We start from the raw sequence: 22,372 nt of genomic DNA, 5'->3' as shown, positions 1-22,372 counted from the left end.
TTGTAAATTTGGAATTGAATAAAGTGTAGATTTGTTTAAGAACGGGGTTGGTAGAACTATTAAGTTGACTACGAGAATTACTTCGACATAGTTTTGCAAATAAAAACTTGGTGACTAAAATTGTTGAGGGAACTGTAATGCAGTATAATATTATTTGACAAAGAACTAGTTAGTGAATGGAAGAAACAAATTGGTTTACAGAAACAAAGAACAAAAAAAAATTGAGGTTAAGTAGGGGAATGAACACAGTGAACATACGGTGAACACAGAAAACATGTAAGAAAAAGTTGATGAATAGAGTGAACATGCAGGGAATATGAACTTATAGAGAATATGAAGACATGATAAGGAACATAGGGAATACAAAGAATGAACACTGAACATGTGAAGAACTAGCTAAGAACATTGAGAACATGAATATTGAGTATAAAATTTATACAGGGAACATATGATGTACATGAAAAACATGACAAAGAACATAGTGAACATATGGGGAAAACGGTAGAAAAAATTTGAACTGAGCATGCTGTGAACATTTGTAGAACATGGAATGAACACAAAAAACATGGAAAAAAATGTGAAAAATAAGCTAAGAACATGAATATTGAGTATAAAAGTAATACAGAGAACGTATGATGTACATGAAAACATGACAAAGAACATAGTGAACATACGGGGAAAATGGTAGAAAAAATTTGAACTGAGCATGCTGTGAACATTTGTAGAACATGGAATGAACGCAGAAAACACGGAAAAAATGTGAAGAACACAGGTGAATATAGTGAAAATATGCAAATACAGTATAATTATTGAAGGTTTGGATACGTCGGGGATGAGAATGGCAAGGTGGTTACTCTGATAAACAGATAGGCTGGAGAGGGACTTGATCGGATATAATTATGTTCGATGATCTAAGACAGAGGAAATGGAGCTTGGCTAATGTCCAGATTAATTTTACTACGTTAGAAATAAGGTGATCATAAATCTCAGGGTGATTAAGTTGGAAAATAAAGAACTTGTACAAAATGAACTAAGCTGGGGGACAAGAGTTGAAACTTGATAACAGAACTGGTTTTTATTTACTATGTCTGAAAATGTAGTTGGGTGTTTAAATTTCAGGGGGATTTAGACTGATAATAATGAATTTACAAAAGTGAACTTGGACAGAGGACAAGAGCTAGAGTTTTATAATTGTTTACTTCATATTTACTATGTCTGAAATACAGAGGGTAAAAATGTCAGGGAAATTGATGGGTTATTTACAAAGATATGAGAGAGAGCTAAGGTGGGGACGAGAGCTGGAGCTCGTTAACTGTTTTTGATCTTATTTACTAACTTTGAAGTATGTCTGCTTTTAAATTTCGGGGGGATTGGACTGCTAGTAGCGAAAATGTGGTCTCTGCCAAATTTGGGTCTTCAATTCGACTCTGATTAATTTCGATCAAGAACTGGACTCTGATGAATTTTGCTCTCAAAGTAGACTCTGGCGAATTTGAGCATAAACTGGACTCTGACGAAAATTGGGTATAAAATGGACTCTGTCAAATTTTCACAGATTACAGGACACTGATGAAATTTGAGCTTAAAACTGTCTCTGACTAATTTTGCTAGCAAAGTAGACTCTGGCGAATTTCAGTTGATAATTGGACTCTGATGAAATATGAGCTTAAAACTGTCTCTGACTAATTTTGCTCTCAAAATAGACTCTGGCGAATTTCTGTTGATAATTGGACTCTGATGAAATTTGAGCTTCCCCGATAAGACCGGTTAGCAAACTTTTAAAATCTCAGAAATTATTTTCCTCATAAGAATTCCTTAACTCCAAATCTGTGACTCCCAAAATTTGCCTGAAAACCCCAACGACTCACAGACGATATTTCCGAAGTTGAAAACAGGCAAATTATGTCCGTAGAGTTCACCTGGAAATGCTGTGACACAAACACGATATTTTCTAAAAATTTTCTTTAATATTTTCCTACTTATTTTCCTCATAAGAACGCTTAACAAACTTCTAAGATCTCGGAAATTATTTTTCTCATAAGAATTCCTTACTTCCAAATCTGTGACTCTCCAAATTTGCCTGAAAACCCCAACGACTCACAGGGGAATTTCCAAATTCACCTGAAACCCCCACGACTCACAGGGGAATTTTCTCCCAGAAAACAAAATTCCTCTGTGAGTCGTACTCCCTACTACTACTGGTGGTCACCCGTATAGGGGTGGGATATATGAGGGTGGTCACCCATACAGGGTGGGATATATGAGGGTGGGCACCAGTACAGGGGTGGGGTATATGAGGGCGGGCACCAATACAGGGGTGGGATATATGAGGGCGGGCACCCGTACAGGGGTGGGATATATGAGGGCGGGCACTTGTACAGGGGTGGGGTATATGAGGGCGGGCACCAATACAGGGGTGGGATATATGAGGGCGGTCACCCATACAGGGTGGGATATATGAGGGCGGGCACCCGTACAGGGGTGGTATATAAGAGGGCGGGCACTCGTCCACGCCCAGATATACGCATAAAAATATCTGTAGAAAATCTATTTATTAATGTGCTGGAGTGAAAGTTTAACGACTGAGATGCCAAATGGTGTGATAGTTGATTGGAATATCTCAAAATTTTTCGATTTTGACGAAAAATTTTCATTTATCTTTCTATGAGGAAATATTCTTCACAGACCATCTATATGTCCATCTTTTTATATAACTATCATCCCATCAATCTATATATTCATTTAACATTATCCATCTATTTCTCAATCTTTCCATCCAACTTTCTATCCATCGATCTGAGCATAAAAATGAGCATCTACCTGTCCATCTATCTATCCATCTCTATATCTAACATTTGAATCAATTATCTATCGAATCATCCATAAATATATACATTCATCTATCTATCATCTATCTTTTCATCTATCTGTCCTTTTATCTGTCTACCGATCCATCTACACATCCATTTATTCAACCCTATATTCATCAAACAATACATCAATTCATTTATCTGTGCATCAATATATTTATCTGTGCATCAATTCATTTATCTGTGTATCAATCCATATATTTATCTATCTGTCTATCGATGTCTATCTATATCATATCCATGTATATGTATATTATGCGAGAATAATCACTAAAACACATAATGCCTGTGTTTCCTTACTAAAGTGGTCAAACACAAAAACGTTTTGAATATTTGTTTTATTTTCCAGGTGGATACTAATCCATCTATGTCTATGTACATCTATCTATTCATCCATGTATGCATCATTCTACTACACACAGAAATCACAATAGTGTGATGCATCAAATGAACAAATCCACAAGGGTCGTGGCAAGGATTCGAACCTGCGTCCGAGAGCATCCCAGACGCTGTCTTTATCGACTGCGCTACGACATGGAAGAGAAATAAAACCAGAAGTTCTACTGAACTTACTTGGATCCTGCAGCCTCTCCGAGACACAAACCAGGGTTTTACACAACTCCCCCCATGCACTCGAGCTATATCAATAGGCCGTTCTAACTCTTCGCCCTTACTTCATTACACCCAGAAATCACAGAAACCAGAAGATCAGTAAAACTTCTGGTTTCAATTCTCTTCCATGTTGTAGCTCAGTCGATAAAGGCAGCATCTGGGATGCTCTCGGATGCAGGTTCGAATCCTCGTCACGGCCCTTGTGAATTTGTGCATCATTCTATCTATCTATCCATCTTTTCATCCGCCTATCCATCTGTATATAAAAAATTTAACCATCTCCCTATTTATCCATCCACCTACTCATCTTTCTATGCATCTATCTAACCATCAATCCATCCATCTATCTATTCATCTATTAATCCATCCATCAATCTATCTATTTATCCATCAATCCATCCATCTACTCATATGTATATTTACCTATACCTACAACTATCTGTCAATAGATCTGTCCTTAAATCTATCTATTTATCTAAAGATGGATAGATATATCCATTTCTTCATGCACACATTTATCTGATCTCTGTCTCTCTCTTTGTCTTTCTGTCTCTGCATCTCTCTTTCTCTGTCTTTCTGCCTCTATGTCTCTGTATTGATATCTTTCTTATAAAATCTCTATATCTTTCTCTTATGCAAAAATTATTTTGTAATGTGTGGGTTATCACCTGTGAGGGGAACTTAAGGGTGTTAAATACTAAAAGGAAAATAGGTACCCCTTGCTCTGATAAGGAACTTTTGGCTTGAGAAACCTTTAAAGCTGTGGAAGAATCGTCTGTTTTATGTAGTATGTGGCAAATTTTTGACGGAAGGAAATGTCTGTTAATTTTCCCGAGAACAGTAAATAATGCTTCATATTACTATAAGAAAAAAAATACTTTGAGCGTTTGTTTATAAATTATTTAGCTTCGTAGATGGAATACAGTAACCAAAGTCTGTGTCGGGTTGAGAATGTGACCGAGGTATGCTGTTACCTTTTGAATTCTGGCGACCCAAAAAACCCATAGTTCTTCCTGTACACCAAACCATTTCCTCTGCCAAGGTCGGCTAGGTTTGTCCCAACCGTGTGGCCTCCAACGACCAACACTTACAATAACATTTTAATTTTAATTTATATTCATTGTAAATAATGGCACAATCAATATTGAACATGTATTGATTCTTAGATACCCTGGGGAATTTGGCAGTTTTTATGCTATATATTGTAACAAGAGAATACCCGATGCTGCCTGGGTCTATCTGTCTGTCTCCAAACCGTCATATCGATTTATTTATCCACCTATCTCTATTTATCTCTCCATTATTATATATATATCCATTCATCTGTACATCTTTCAATCTACTCCACCAGCTACCAATCCATCTACTCTTCCTGCTATCAATTCATCCAGAAATCTATCCATCTATCTCGACCTATTAATCAGTCTTTCTGTCAAACTATTTATCAATCTATCTGTTCAATTTTATATCCATCCATCTAATAAAGAATCTTTCCATTTATCCTTCCATCAACACATCTCCCCATCCATAAAATCACCTATTTATCCATCTATCAATCTTTTAGTCTATCCACACGTCCATTAATCCATCTACCCACTCATCTGTCTATTTATCTATACCCCTATCTATCTATCAATCAGTCTCTTTATCCATCCGTCTATCCATTTAACTATCTATCTATCTATATAGATATAAATCTTTCAATTCATCTACACATTTATCCATTCATCTACACATAAAATCGTAAGTTTTCCATCTATCCATTCACACTTTGAATGTCCATCTCTCTTTCTACCAATCCATTTTTCCATCAATGTAATTTGTATCCATCCATCAGTGTAGTCATCTATCAATTTATTTATCCATCTAGTTTTGTTTCCATCTATTCACCTACCATTCTAACCATCTATATCTCTATCTGTCAATGCATGTATTCATTTTTATCTATATACCTTTCTATCCACTTATCCATATTGCTTGCAATCCAACTAGCTTTCTACCAATCTATTTATGCATCTATCTATCCATGTCCCAACTCATCTTTCTATTCATCTCTCCATCCAATTATCTTTCCATCGATCTATTTGTCAATTCAACTATCTGCCTATCTATCCATTTATCTATCTACTCATCTTTCTACCCATATATCCATTCATCTATCTATCCACCTACTCATCAGTGTATCCATCTATTAATCCATCAATCAATTTATCCATCTACCTATCCATCAACCCATCCACTTATCTATCTATCTGCTGTCCGTCTCTGTCTACCTCTCTGTCTCTATCTTTAGGTGTGTCTGTCAGTCTCTCTGTTTCTGGGTCCCTATCTCTGTCATTCTCTCTTTATGTCTTTATATCTGTCAGTTTGTGTGCCTGTATTTCTATCTCTATCTGTCTGTCTGTCTGCCTGTATTTCTATCTGTCTGTCTGTCTGTGTCTCTCTCTTTCTGATAAACAAAATAATTGTCTATGTGTGGTGGTCAGCAGTGCGAGGAGGTCAGTGGTGTGAACTACTAAAAGAATAGTTACCCCTTACTCTGATAAAGAACGCAGGAGGGGAGAAACCTTTGATGCTCTGGAAAAATTATTGACAACAAGAAATTTCTGTTAATTTTCCTAAGATCAGTGAGAAATGGCCCATATTACCTAAATGCTTTTCTATAAAGTTTTGATAATACATAGCTGTGTAGCCGTCCTACACGGTCAAAAATCGTTGTGGAAGGGTCAGAATGTGGCACTGGTACACTGTTCCTTTTTAAGTCTTGAGACCTCAACTAGCCTATGTTCATCCCGTTCCCCAGACCATCCCCTCTGCCAAATTGCGTGAGGCTAGCCTCTAACCGTTTGTCCTCTAAATTTTAACAGACGAAGGTTCTCTCATATAGCATGTAATAGAGGGATAACCCGGCATTGCCCGGGTCTGTCTGTGTGGGACTCTCATATGTCCATCTAAATATCCCACCATTTATCTCTATTTGTCTATCAACTCATTTATCAATCCAATCATTTGTCTCTCTATCTAGCTATCCATCTTTCTCTAAATCTATATGTTGGTCAATCTATCCAACAATCTTACCAACTATCTATCCATCTATATACTTAAAAATCAACCAATTCATTTATCGATCATCTCCCCATCTTGCCATCCATAAAATCATCTTGTTATCGTTCCATGAATCCGTCTATCTACATGTCCATCAATCTATCCATCCTTCCATCCATTCATCTATCGAAGTATCTATCCATTTATCTATATGTCTATCCATCAATCCCTCATTAAATTTTTTTGTCCATCAATCCATATATATCAAAATCTATCTTTAAATCCACCCTTTGTGCAGCCATCTATCATTCAATCTATATATCCATCTAGCCTTTTATATATCTATTCATCTATCTTTCTATCCACCTATCTACTAATCTATTTATCCATATATTTATATATCTAATCATCTATCTAAATATGCACCTAATCATCTTCCTACCCATCCAACTGCTTTACATCTATCTGTTCATCTATCCATCCTTCTACCTATCTATGCATTTATCCCTTCATCCATCTACTTATCTGTCTATCTATTTATCAATCAATGCATTTATTCATCCTCATATCCATCTACCTATCCACCTATATCCGTCCATCTCCCTATTGTCTATATCTCTGTTTCTGACTTTCTTTCTGCCCCTCTTACTCTTTCTCTGTCATAGACAGAGGACAGGCAGACAGAGAGAGAGTCTGTTTCTTCCTGTCTATCTCTAGCTGTGTGTCTGAGTTTCTGTTTGTCTCTCTCTTTCTCTGTATATGTCTTTATCTGTTTTTATCTCTTTCTCTGTCTGTCTGTCTCTTTCTCCTATAAAAAATACAATTGTCTTTGTGTGGGTGGTCAGCAGTATGAGGAGCGCTGTTGTGTGAAATACTAAAAAACAAATAATTCCCCCTTTGTCTGTTAGAAAGCCGTTGCTCGAAACCTTTGATATTGTGTAGAGATCGTCTGTTTTATGGGAGTATGGGCAAATTATCGACAGCAAAAAGTTTCAGTTAATTTTCCCGAGATCAGTGAATAATGCTGCATATTACCATACGAAAATAATTATTTGAAAATATTTAGCTGCATAATTAGCTGACAGAGCCAAAAACCATCATGCGGGTGTGAATGGGGCACTGCCACGTTATTCCCTTTTAAATTTTGGTGACACCGACCAACCTATGTTTATCCCGTTCCCCAGACCATTCCCTCTTTCAGTTTGGGTATGGCTAGCCCTATCTGTGTGATCTCTGACTTTCAACAGACTATCAGACATTATCTCTATGTTATTGATTATAAAATATAAATATTGAATTTTGTCACATGATACGTACAATGTGCTATGTTGCATTGCTATATAATGTTGGAATGCATATGTGTAACTTTTACCATGTTTATCTTTTGCGTTGACGTCTGCTCCAGCGTCGAGGAGGACCTTCACAGTGTTTTCGTAACCACTTATGGCTGCCTCGTGAAGGGCTGTCTTGCCTGTCAACAGATACCACAATTGTTATTAAGAATAAACCATCACTATTCCAATACTTTCTGTAAATTATTGAAATAAACTGTTTTCACCCTAAATTTAAGAGAGGAAGATCGTGTTAATTTTTTTAAGAATAGACCATTAAAATATCCGACATCCAACCAGTTCTTATTTGATAATTTATTACTTGTGACGAGAGCGACAGTGGTGCTATTGTCCGACCCAAAACGCTGAGTTTATTAGTGCCTTAAGGCATAGTATATACTTGTCCTACCTAGAGATCCAACATTCTTCTCGTATACCATTTTGTATGTATGTGCTTTTCCCCTAATAAATAATATTATTATTATTTTAAATATTATTATTATTATTACTACTACTACTACTAGCAGTACCCGGCCACGCGTTACTGTGGCTCAGAAACGCATGTGCGTTGCTGAGCCACAGCAACTTTCCTATTCCCCCCTCACCCGTCTCCTCGGCCTCCCAACTATTCACCACTCCATCGTCCCTTCGTCCTCCCCACCATTCCCATCTCCCCACCATCTGCACCACCACTTTCACCACTACCTTCACCACCATCTTCACCACCATCTTCACCACCAATTCACACCACCACCTTCACAGCCCTACTTCCAGTATTCCTAAATTTTAAAACCATTTCCCTTCCCCTATCACTGATGGCTCTTAATTAAGTCTTCTGGACAGAGCTCTCCTCCTCACACTTTATTACTGCTCCACAACTATATATATATCTATATCAATAAAAATGGAAATGTTCGTTTGTTCAAAATCGCTAATCACTGAAAGTTCTTTCACTAAAATTCTTTGATATTTTCACACAACGTTCCATTCGCATCTGAGCACGTTTTTATATACATGCTATATAGGTGTCACGTTTGTGAAGGGGAAAAACATGCTTTTTTTGGAAAAACTGTGTTTTTCATGAGAGGGGAAATCTTTGAAACCTCTTTACCGACTGCTTTGAAATTTTGACAGAACGTTGCATTCGAATAGGCGAATGTTTTTATATACCTACTATATACATGTCTCACATCTGACAGGAAAAAACATTTTTTTTTTAACAGCGCCATCTGTTGAATGTAGGAGCAACACACGCTGTAATCTCTAGAATTTCTTCACCGATTGCTTTGAAATTTTGACACAACGATCCATTCGAATACACGTGTGTTTTTATACACCTACTATATAGATGCTACACCAGTGACAGGTAAAAAATGTTTTTTTTTTTTTAAACAGTGCCATCTGTTGCACGTAAGAGCAACATTCGCAATACTAAATATGTTACAATTTCATTTCAATGTTTCCAATTGCATTTATAAATTTTATTTTTTTAGATTTCAATTTATATTATTTTTTTATTGAATTATTTTGTGTAACATTGCTTTGGAATTCAGCTGTGTTGTTTACCATACCGTTCATTTTGTAAGTATAAGTATAGATGCCACACCTGTAACAGGTAAAACTATGCTTTTCTTGAAAAGCAGCACCATCTGTTGCATGTAAGAGCAACACACATGCTATACTAAACATGTTTCAATTCCGTTTCAATGTTCCTGATTGCACTGATGAAATTAGTTTTCATAGGTTTTGATTTATTTTCATTTTTATTTAATTATTTTGTTTGAATTGTGTTGGAATTGAGCTGTTTTGTTTACCATATCGTTCATTTCGTGAGTATAGTTTATTTTAAGTTGCTAGCCACTCCACCATCCCCTCTTCCTTCCCACCATGCCCCACACCCCAGTTCCCTTGTCCTCCCCACCATTCTCCTTTTCCCCCATCCCCTCGTCCCCACCATCCCAAATTCCCCCGCCCCCTCATTCTTCCCCACCAATACCCCCTCCCTTATCCCCTCATCCTCCCCACCATCTCTCACTTCTGTCCCCTCGTCATCCCCACTATTTCCCACTCCCTCGTCCGATGCCTTCCCAAATGGTCTGATGTTCCCATCAGAGAATTGGGAACATCAAGTGATCTGATGTTCCCATCAGAGAATTGGGAACATCAAGTGATCTGATGTTCCCATCACTGAAATATAAGAAAAACAGTAAAAAATGATATGAAAATATGAAAAAATAGAAACTATACTCACGAAATGAACTGTATGGTAAATAACACAGCTCAATTCCAATGCAATTCACACAAAGTAATTAAATCAAGAAGAAAATAAATCAAAATCTATGAAAATTCAATTTATCAATGCAATCAGAAACATTGAAATGGAATTAAAGATATTTAGTATAGTATGTGTGTTGCTCTTACATGCAACAGATGGCGCTGTTTTTCAAGAAAAGCATAGTTTTACCTGTCACAGGTGTGGTGTCCATACATATATATATGAAATGAACGGTATGATAAACAACACAGCTCAATTCCAAATCAATATCACACAAAATAATTCATAAAAAAATATAATAAATCGAAATCTATGACAATAAAATTTCTCAATGCAATCGGAAACATTGAAGTGGAATTTGTGACATTCAGTATAGCGTGATTGTTGCTATTATGTGCAACAAATGGCGCTGTTTTTCAAAAAACGCATGTTTTTACCTGTCACAGGGGTGGCATCTATATAGTAGGTATATAAAACCACGCTCCTATTCGAACGCAATGTTGTGTGAAAGTTTCAAAGCAATCGGTGATGAACTTTTAAAGATTACAGCGTGTGTTTCTCTTACATCCAACAGATGGCTGTTACGGCCCTAGTGGGTCGCAACCGGGTTCTTTTCTGATGTTATTAAAGTCTGGGTATCCGGCCCCAAGTTAGTAGTGGCTTTCAAGGGGTGTGTTCTGTAACGCAAGTTAACTTAAAGGGGAAGGGATACAAATGCACGGCTTTATATATATATAATCACCACCACCATAAATAAATATATAAACAATCACACGGGGGGTATAAATACACAATGTACAGAATCGTCTTCCTCTGAAGACACAGGATGCTCCAAGGTGCTCACGATGAGTAGCCCTGGTTCCCTTCTTTGTGGCCCACGATGAATCCTCTTGGCTTCTCTCGACGAATCTACCCTGGCCATAGGCCAGCCAAATCACAGTCCCACTGGGTGCTCCATCGTGGCAGCCTTCAACCACAATCCAGCCTGTTGCTGGCAGGTTCCAATCAGCTCCGCTGTGTAGGCCACTCCATGACCGATACTAGGGTTGCGATCCCTAGGCAGGAGCCTCGTGTGATTCCGCTGTTCACTCTCCTCTCTCAGCACCACAGTGGTTAGTCTCCTCCACCCGGATACGATGATTCCTCGACTCTGCCACGTCACAGGCAGGCTAACACTCTCAACAGTGTCCGGCCGGGGGTGACTCACAGCTTCCTCAGAGCAAACTCGTGGAGAGACCTTGGCTGCCTTGGGTAGACTGATCCATTGTCCAATACAGCAGTCCCAGGTCGACTCTGTAATCAGACACGTCATTAGTACTAGGGACACTCTAGGGCACCTCACTTACAGGCTTAGACACAAACGTCCACCTATCCACTCCATAGATGGCGTTGCTGTCTAAGCGCCTCCTCACCAGAGGTCAGCAGCAGCTATGTTATGAGCTGATCTAGACGGGAAACCAGCCCCTGTGGCCAGTATATCTCGTCCTCACTAGATGGCGTCGTCCATTTGGAGGGGGTTTCGGGAGCTGACTCACAGATGGCGTTGTTGTCACTGTTCCGTGCTACGACACTGGACTCGGGTCCGTAACAATGGCAGTTTTTAAAAAAAACATGTTTTTTCCAGTCACAGGTGAGGCATATATATAGTAGATATATTAGAAAATGTGCTTATTCGAATGCAATGTTGTGTCAAAATTTTGAAGTTATTCCTCACATGAAAAACACAGTTTTTCAGAAAAAGCATGTTTTTTTTTGCCGTCACAGACGTGACATCTATATAGTATGTACATAAAAACCTGGCCGGATGCGAATGGAACGTTGTGTGAAAATTTCAAAGCAATCCGTGAAGAACTTTCGGAGATTATCGATTTTGAACAAACGAACATTTCCATTTTTATTTATATAGATTATTATTCTTATTATATACATAAGAAGAGCATTATGCTGTATGCAGCAATAGCTGACCAACCAACAATAGCTGACTTTACAAGGGTGAACCGATAGCTCCAGTCTTGCCATCGTCAGTTAACCAATATAACCTTTATAAGCTTCATACACCATAAACCTTGGCAATAAGATGTTGGTAATACTAGCTCGAGGCAAGATAAGCATTGTTGCCATCATTATCCAACCAATATAACCATAAATGGTATGTAACTGATGATATTTGAGAATGGCTTATGGAGGTATGAGGAACTTCGTTATCGTCACCAGTTAACAATGACCTCAGACACTCTGAACACCACCATTCGTTATCTTACCATGCACGCTTAAGGCATGAACAACACGATGTTATGCATGATAAATATTATTATAATTTATGATATCTTGCTTCACTAGTTGGCATCTAACCATACTGACTTGAGAAAAGAGCAACATTGTGTTATCATTATCAGATAAACAAGATGATCACTGCGGATATCCTTCATCAACCAAATTGATATGTGATCACACAGGTCTCTTTCAACTTGTGGAGCTCCAGACACCCTTGTCTCCACCGGTCCCCCTCCGCAGACAATAATAAAATGAACACAAAAGCAATACCCCCAAATGACACCTCTGTAATGCCAATGGCACCATAATAAGTCACCTAACCACGTTCAATGTTTTGTAGGATGTGACCATGTTGAATTAACATCAACAAGAACCTGTTGGCATATACCACATCTACTGCATAACCCGTAAGGAAGTCCTCTCTCAGTTATATTCTCTCAGGTGACCCACCACCCACTCTCAGTTTATTATTACCCAACTCGATTTTATCTTAAAATTAACGTAACTAGCCAGAAATCTTAATTTTCTCTCAAGAATTATCAGATCCGCAGAGGCAAGGAGTGAATCATCTTAATCTAAAAGAACTGTAACATCTAATTAACAAAAATATAATAAAACGAAATGTGGATGGTACCTCAATGTTACCCTTCGACTCTCTATCTGAATCTTTAAACCAGAATAGTGTTAAATGAACTAATTTATATATACACATCTTCCCTGCAATTAGAGCAGCTCTCACTGAAAATATCCATTACCAATATGTCTTCAAAGTTGACTCTGGGATGCAGCTTCCACTCCCTAAATATAATGATCATGGATGGATAAGTTAATAAGTGCAAGTACGTATATATTCAGTAGCTACAAGGACAAAATGTATGATTAATACATACATAATAACAATGTTCTCGGTATTTCTACACTCTTGGAAGGTAGTTATCCTTAAAGACATTCAATATAAGAGTTCACAAGATTACAACAGTACACCGAAATATAATACTAATACTGATGACCATCAACACGTCACTGGGCCTCTACCTCATCTTCCGACTATCCTCAACCAACACTTCTGGCACTTTGCCTAACAGTCACAATGGACTTAACTGGGTGTCCGACTGCAGCTGGATATTGATGCCTAAAAGAATACACCAAAGACTCTCACCTTCAATTATTGCATGAGACATACACGCTCTCACATGCACTACATATCATAAATAAATGAGTCACGACAGTCCAGTTGGATTTTATCCACCACTGAAATTGATATGGATCCCTGGTGGTCCTTAATTAAGGTGTGTCGTATATTTCCTTGCTCGTTGTCTTGCTCTTTTGCCTCTCAGTAGGTGTACAGAGTTCTGCAGTCATCCAAAACCTGAATAATACTTTCCAAACAAGAACTGTAAACACAAAAACATATATGAATCAGTGTTGTCTGGAAACCCTCCTCAGATATTCTAGTTGGTGGTATCTGCCACCTCCCCACTGAGCTTATGAATCAACCTTTCCACAGACCAAGTCCATTCCATCCAGTGGTAGACCCCAAAGACGCATTCGTCAATTTTAACATGCTGTTCCTTCAAAATAGGAATTTTCTGAAATATATATTATTATTGTTATATGTTAGCATACTGTGGAAATTTAGGTATTAGTTAGGTTAAGGTAGGCTTTTAGGTTCTGTTGGCGATTATTTGTATTTGTAGTATGTGGGTGAAGCATTTACAGTATTTTAGTTTGAACAAAATTCATTGTTAATGAGGACGGACTTCATATATTACTGCCGCTCACTTGAAGAGATCAGTTACAGCCCCGCTCCTGTGCCAGGTGAGTACGACAGGCTCACCATAGCCCACAACCCCTCCTCGACTCAAGTCCATTACATCCAGCGGTCGACCCCACAGACGCATTCATTAATTTTTACATGCTGTTCATTCAAAACGGGAATTTTCTCAAGTATAAATTAATATCATAATATATTAGCATATTGTGTATATATAGGCATAGGATAGGTTAGGTTAGGTGTTTAGGTTCTGTTGGCGATTATTTGTATTTGTAGTACGTGGGTGAAGCATTTATAGCGTTGTGATTCGAACAAAATTCGTCAGTGAAGCACTTGTTCCGGATATGTACGAACGTCAGCATTTGTGAGTCGTGTGTAAACCGCTTTTCATTCATAAACAGGGGGTTTGGCGGGTGCATGGAATCACTTTTGGATCTTTGTTTGGAGGACGGGCTGACGTGGGTGAAGCATTTAGAGCGTTGTGGTTCGAACAAAATTCGTCAGTGAAGCACTTGTTCCGGAAGTGTTCGAACGTCAGCAGTTGTGAGTCGTGTGTAAACCGTTTTTCATTCATAAACAGGGGCCTTGGCCGGTGCATGGAATCACTTTTGGGTCTTTGTTTGGAGGACGGGCTGTAGCCCGTACTTTTTGAAACTTTTTCTTTTGATTAGCTGAATGTAAAACAACTTGGGAGAGATGCAGTTTCAAGCGAGCAGGCGAGCCTTACAGAGTGTGAGGAGCATTATTTCATTAGTACTGAGGGCCATTGTGAGTATACCAGTTGAACTGCTAAGTCTTTAGCTCTCGCTTATGGTGCATGTCAACGGCTACCATGCTTTACCATAGATTATGGTGCAGTTCCGAGGACCCAGGCCATTACTTGGACAGAGATATTTCATATTCTTGGTAGCATCACTGGTGTTGCTCCGATTGACATAAAAGAAAATGTCAATAGAGCCCAGCCCCTATTCTCTAGTGATAATGCTCTTCAGAGGCACTCTCTTCCACCTCCACGATACTTGGTAGTGACGGCTGTTTTTGGTCGGTGTATAAGCATTTGGATTACCGACCATCCTAAAGTCGAAATCATCGAGAGCATCAGCACACAAAACTGCACTAACTGGGGTTGCAGGAAAAATAACTGAGAATGAAGCTAGCAATCAACAGTGAAACTCACCTTCAACTCTGCTGATGAAGACACCCTTGTTGAAGACAACTTATTCAGATACTTTGGTATATTCACACCACTAAGGCATGTAACGAGGGAGAGAGGTTCATCCACTTCGACAAGGCTGCAAATATTACCAGTACGCCTGGAAGTGTACATTGCCAGCAGGGAAGTGTAGCGTCTGCTCCCTCGACTATCACTACGGGGACTGAAATGTACTCCACAAACGATGTATATCTCTGCTGGAACACATCATCATTTTCCCTGACTGTCTGATCAGACAGGAAGATCTGGGTCCTAGGGAAACCTCGATAATCCGTTGAGGTTTCATATTCCCGATAATGGAAACCCTAATGTTTTAACCAAAGAGTCCAGAAGCAGGAAGAGACCAACGAGTCCAGAAGCAGGAAGAGACCAAAGAGTCCAGAAGCAGGAAGAGACCAAAGAGTCCTGAAGCCGGAAGAGACCAAAGAGTCCAGAAGCAGGAAGAGACCAAAGAGTCCAGAAGCAGGAAGAGACCAAAGAGTCCAGAAGCAGAGACCAAAGAGTCCAAAAGCAGGAAGAGACCGAGGAGTCCAGAAGCAGGAAGAGATCAATAAAATGTCTGTTGCCCGCCAGGCATCAACTACCAGTCCTCAGCGACGTCTCACAACCAATCAAGTCTTACAAGGCAGTGGCGCCACTGTCCAACAGCCTAATTCTCCGGGAAGCCACATCCAGGGTCCGCCTACACCACCAACCCAGCCACAACCTTCACCAGTCACGGCTTGTGAATAATTACAGTACGACTACTGAACTATTTCACCTAACGGGAAGGATTGCCGGATCAAACCACAGCAAAATTGCAAAGACGATCAACAGCCTACTGTCTGCAAATGGAATGTCAACCTTCATTGTACTAGGTGACTTCCTTCCTACAACATTGGCTCCAGCACCTGATGATCCTGCAACAGCGGCAACACCACCTTTACTGCCAGGAGAACTGCTCCAGCTGTCGTGGGGTACGGTTGTTCCGTCCGGCCACTGCAGTTGTTCTCGACTCTGCGAGGAGTGAGGACCTGGGTGTCGCTGCTGACGTGGCTTGTGTCCCGCGTTTTTGCTGAGGGGTGCTTGGGACCGTGACAGTCTGCAATCATGGGGGGGGGGGGCTGTGCCCCCCAGTTACCAGGCAGGCCTCCATTGGCCTGGAGTTCTCTGGGATTGCTTCCTACTACACTGTGGAGGTGGTAATGATTGATATGCTACATGTCCCATTGGAGTCTGTATGTGGTGTGCAGCTGCTTGCTGGACAGTGGGCGATTGTCAAGTTCAGCTCCCCGGCGATTTTTCAAGGTCTCGTCACGCTCTATGATGGGCGCTCATTCGATCTTCCTGGAGATGGTGGGTCGGTGACCCTCTCGGATCGTTGTGGAGCCACGACGTATGTGGCAGTGCACATGATGCCTATTGAGTTCTATGAGGATCTCCTACGTCGGTACTTTGCCCGGTTTAAGCGGGGTCCTACAGGTGAGGATGAATGCCGTCCCTACCGGGAGACGGAAAGGGGTCCCATGTGGGACCCACACTCTCGCCATGAGAGTCCGGGATCCTGTACCGTCCTCCATCATGCTGTTGGGGTTCCCGATTCGTGTTTTTCACGCAGGACAACCTCGGACTTGTTTCAGGTGTGGCCTACCAGGTCACCTGGCTGTGGGGTGTGAGGAGTGCCGGGTCACCCCTGTTAACCTCTTCCAGGAGGAGGATTTTCCCCCGCTGTCGGCCCCGGACCTGTCTCCACGTGCTGGACCGTGTGTTGATTCCCTGCTGGTTTCTGCCCCGGTGTTGGGTGGTGGAGGGGATGTTGACGTGGGGTTTGGGGCGGCCTCGCCCCCGCCTCCGGCTTCCCCGCCTCTGACATCCCTGCCCGATTCCAGTGCGAAACCACCTAGTGTGGACCTGTGCTCGCGGCCGACGGGGGCGTGGTCCCTCAGTCACGGGTTTTGGACCTCGTTTGGGACGACAGGGTGCGTGAGGGCCCGTGGTACTCTTCGACTATTTGGGTACTGAGGTTAAAGGGGTTTATTTATGGGGTACCTGATTGGATGCCTCGGCATTGTGCGTCTCCTGGTAGACTGGTATTCAAAGACGTCCAGCTGGTCTGGGAGGTGTAATGCTTGCACTTCCCAGCACAGGAGTTTCCGAACAAGTATTGATAGTGCCTGTGTTTGATTGTATACTCCATGTCTGTGATTTTGATTCCGTGTCTGTAGTTCTATGTCTGTTTTGTCAACGTGTTCGGTTTCGCACTGTTGGGCGGTGTGTTTGAATGTGTGTTCCGTGTGCATTTACTTTTTTGGTTGTGCTGTGCTGTGCTGTGCATGTTTTGTGTTCTGTTGCTTGTGTTGTTTCTAGGGCTGTTAGTGTGTGTGTGTGTGTGTGTTTGTCGGTTCCTGCGTGTTCCGGTTACGACTTCCTGTCCTTCTTGGCTCTTAGTCCTGCTTGTGTAGCCCTTCAGGTTGGCTTATGTTACTGGATTTGTATTTATTTTGTGCCATATCATTTCTGAGTTTTCTTCATGTTTCCTGTTGTATGCTTATTTGTTTTGCTGTTTTATGTTTCCTTTGTCTGTTGTTCTCATGTTTGTTTGTGCTTTATGGATCACTGCTTGTGCTGTTTTGCCTAACTGTTTTTATGTGTATTTAATGTACTTTATCAATAAAAAGAAAAAAACACCAACTTTACTTAACATTACAGAACCGTCTCCAGAGCCTACTGCTCCCCAATTTGCTCCTGGAACAGAATTTCAACCAACTGATCCTGTAACAACAACAACTAACACCCCCCAGTGATTCTGCTTTCTCCACATCAGCAACACAGGTCAACGTATTAGGAGCAGCTGCGACATCATTCTATGTGTCAGCTGCAACTGCAGCATCTGCATTCTCTTAGAGACGACCCCTCTACATCAAATGATGTAGAAAAACTTTTTGCAGTAACCGTAGTTGGTATGGCAGTTGGATCATCCACATCCACTACAGGTGGATGTGGATTGTGCAGCATCTTGTACGCCCAAGAACTAGTTTGAAGCCTATCAAGAACTTATAATACAGAGAATGACACCATGAGCATTCCACCAGATATTCTTCAGCCATATTGTGCAACATTCTACAACAAGAGCAGTCAAACAAACAAACAAAAAATAGACAAAGAACACGATTTAGATTGAAAAACTGATACAACCAAGAAAGAAGTCGCCAACAGAAGACTGAAGTCTCTACTGTCACATGAATCCCCTGCATAGCAATTGAACTGCCTCTTCCACTCACCTTCTATGTCATCACACTGGAAATCCACCACTATGACAGCCAAGACCGGTCATACGATGGATACTCCACCTGTCACTCTCCGTACCACCCAGTGCCTGGTACAGATCACCGGCATGACTAGCAGTTAGTCTTCAGGTCACTAGTATAGTATTGTATTGAAGTCCCAGTAATGATTTCATTTGCTTGTTTTTTTTTTTGTTTCGTCTGGTATACTGGAGGCTTAACGTCTTTTGTGGGAAAGTTACTTGAATCAATAATTGCAAATACCATTCGTCATCATCTTGAAAAACATATTAATAAATGATTCACAACATGGATTTGCTAATGGCCAGAAGTTACCCTAATTGAGAGGGAGGGCCAGTTTCATATTGTGCATGATCTTGATGTAACCGAGGTTGTTATCATATATGTTAACAAGGAACATGCTTTGTTCATTCATTAAGTGTATGTGTACTCACCTATTTGTGCTTGCGGGGGTTGAGCTTTGGCTCTTTGATCCCGCCTCTCAACTGTCAATCAACTGGTGTATAGATTCCTGAGCCTACTGGGATGTATCATATCTACATTTGAAACAGTGTATGGAGTCAGCCTCCACCACATCTCTGCCTAATGCATTCCATCCATTAACTACTCTGACACTGAAAAAGTTCCTTCTAACGTCTCTGTGGCTCATGTGTGTACTCAGTTTCCACCTGTGTCCCATGTTCGCGTACCACCAGTGTTGAATAGTTTATCCTTGTATACCCGGTCGATTCCCCTGAGGATTTTGTAGGGTGTGATCATGTCTCCCTTTACTCTTCTGTCTTCAAGTGTCGTAAGGTGCATTCCCGCAGCCTTTCCTCGTAACTCATGCCTCTTAGTTCTGGGACTAGTCTAGTGACATACCTCTGGACTTTTTCCAGCTTTGTAATGTGCTTGACAAGGTACGAGCTCCATGCTGGTCCCGCATATGTAAGTTGATCTTACATATGTGGTGTACAAGATTCTGAATGATTTCTTGCACAGGTTCCTGAACGCTGTTCTGATGTTAGCCAGCCTCGCATATGCCGCAAACGTTATTCTTTTTTGTGTGCTTCAGGAGACAGGTTTGGTGTGATATCAACTCCTAGATCTTTCTCTCTGTCTTGTGTGTGTGTGTGTGTAATTACCTAAGTGTAGTTACAGGATGAGAGCTACGCTCGTGGTGTTCCGTCTTCCCAGCACTCTTTTGTCATGTAACGCTTTGAAACTACTGACGGTCTTGGCCTCCACCACCTTCTCACCTAACCTGTTCCAACCGTCTACCACTCTGTTTGCGAAAGTGAATTTTCTTATATTTCTTCGGAATCTGTGTTTAGCTAGTTTAAATATATGACCTCTTGTTCTTAAAGTTCCAGGTCTCAGGAAATCTTCCCTGTCGATTTTATTAATTCCTGTTACTATTTTGTATGTAGTGATCATATCACGTCTTTTTCTTCTGTCTTTTAGTTTTGGCATATTTAATGCCTCTAACCTCTCCTCGTAGCTCTTGCTCATCAGTTCTGGGAGTCACTTAGTAGCATGTCTTTGTACCTTTTCCAGTTTGTTGATGTGCTTCTTAAGATATGGGCACCACACAACCGCTGCATATTCTAGCTTTGGCCTAACAAAAGTCGTGAACAATTTCATTAGTATACCGTCATCCATGTATTTAAAAACAATTCTGAAGTTAGAAAGCGTGGCATAGGCTCCTCGCCCAATATTCTTTATGTGGTCCTCAGGTGACCGTTTTCTATCTAGAACCACCCCTAGATCTCTTTCTTTATCAGAATTCTTTAAAGATTTCTCGCATAATATATAGGTTGTGTGGCGTCTATGTTCTCCTATTCCACATTCCATAACATGGCATTTATTAACATTAAATTCCATTTGCCAAGTGGTGCTCCATATACTTATTTTGTCCAGTTCATCTTGAAGGGCATGCCAATCATCTAAGTTTCTTATCCTTCCTATTATCTTAGCATCATCAGCAAACATGTTCATATAATTCTGTATACCAACTGGTAGATCATTTATGTAGACAATAAACATCACTGGTGCAAGAAATGAACCCTGTGGTACTCCACTTGTGACATTTCTCCAGTCCAATACATTGCCTCTGATCACTGCCCTCATTTTTCTATCAGTCAGAAAATTTTTCATCCATGTTAGAAGCTTACCTGTCACCCCTCCAATATTTTCCAGTTTCCAGAACAACCTCTTATGTGGAACTCTGTCGAAAACTTTTTTAGGTCCAGATAGATGCCGTCAACCCAACCATCTCTTTCCTGCAATATCTCTGTTGCTCGATCATAGAAACTGAGTAAATTCGATACACAGGATATTCCAGATCGAAAATCATACTGTCTGTTTGATATTATATAATTTCTCTACAGGTGTTCTACCCATTTAGTTTTAATTTTTGTTCCAATATTTTGACTATTATACTTGTCAATGATACAGGTCTATAATTAAGTGGGTCTTCCCTGCTTCCACTTTTGCAGATTGGAACTATGTTAGGCCGGGCACACACATGCAGTTTTAACTGACAGTTATGACTGTTCAGTTATAACTGTCACAGTTCAAACTGACGTCAGTTAAAAATGAAATGCATACACACACACATACACTGTTCAATCCCTCAGTTTTACCATGGATTCCAAAGAGTACGATTGTGCCACTCTTGGTGTATTCTTTGTAATGCTACAAGCAAATAGAAAAAAAAAACTAAGGAGCGTAAGCAGTGGTGCAAAAAGTGGTTACTAAGGCCAAATCAATGTTCTGATATTAAATTGTTAAAGGAATTAAGTTAATTTCTTTTTCTCCTTGCGATAAGCGCTTCTCAAACTATTAGTTTTCATCAAGACTGACTTCTTAGTGGCACCAGGCTCAAGTTCCTCCAACTTCTTTACTAATTTGCTATAGGCAACTCACGTCATGATACTCTTCACTTTTAACTTGCCACAGGCAAGGTTCAGATCGATAGAGTTCAATGAATTCAACAATCACTTGGTTTTGTTTACGTGCCATCTCAAACTGCACTCACCGCTACCACCTGTAGAAATGAGAAGTTGAGAACTATACAGTTACGAATCCCCACACACGCTCAGTTCAGTTACTCCTTTCAGTTAAAAATATGGAACACTGCATTTGTCGCAGATTAACTGTACAGTTCTGTTGAACTGACGAAATGAGCAACTGAGATACCCACACACGTGCAGTTTTAACTGACAGTTTTAACTGAACAGTTATAACTGTCAGTTAAAACTGCACGTGTGTGGCCGGCCTTGGCCTTTTTCCACACATCAGCTACAACTCCTGTAAACAGGGATGCCTGAAAAATCAGTTGAAGTGGAATGCTGAGCTCAGGTGCACATTCTCTCAGAACCCATGGTGAAACTCCAATTGGACCAACTGCTTTGTTCTTATTTAGCTCCTTGAGCATTTTTTCCACTTCGTCTCTAGACACCTCTATGTGCTCTATGTTGTTCTCTGGAATTCTTATTGTGTCTGGTTCCCTGAAGATTTCATTTTGTACAAAAACTCTTTGGAACTTTTATTTAATGTTTCACACATTTCCTTTTCATTTTCCGTGAATCTATTTCCCATTTTCAACCTCTGAATATTATCCTTTCCCTGCAATTTGTTGTTTATGAATTTATAGAATAGACCTGGTTCTGTTTTACATTTGTCTGCAATCCCTCTTTCAAAATTTCTTTCT

This window comes from Procambarus clarkii, chromosome 77, assembly GCF_040958095.1.
Source record: "Procambarus clarkii isolate CNS0578487 chromosome 77, FALCON_Pclarkii_2.0, whole genome shotgun sequence".
NCBI lineage: Eukaryota > Metazoa > Arthropoda > Malacostraca > Decapoda > Cambaridae > Procambarus > Procambarus clarkii.
This window is presented reverse-complemented; position numbering follows the sequence as displayed.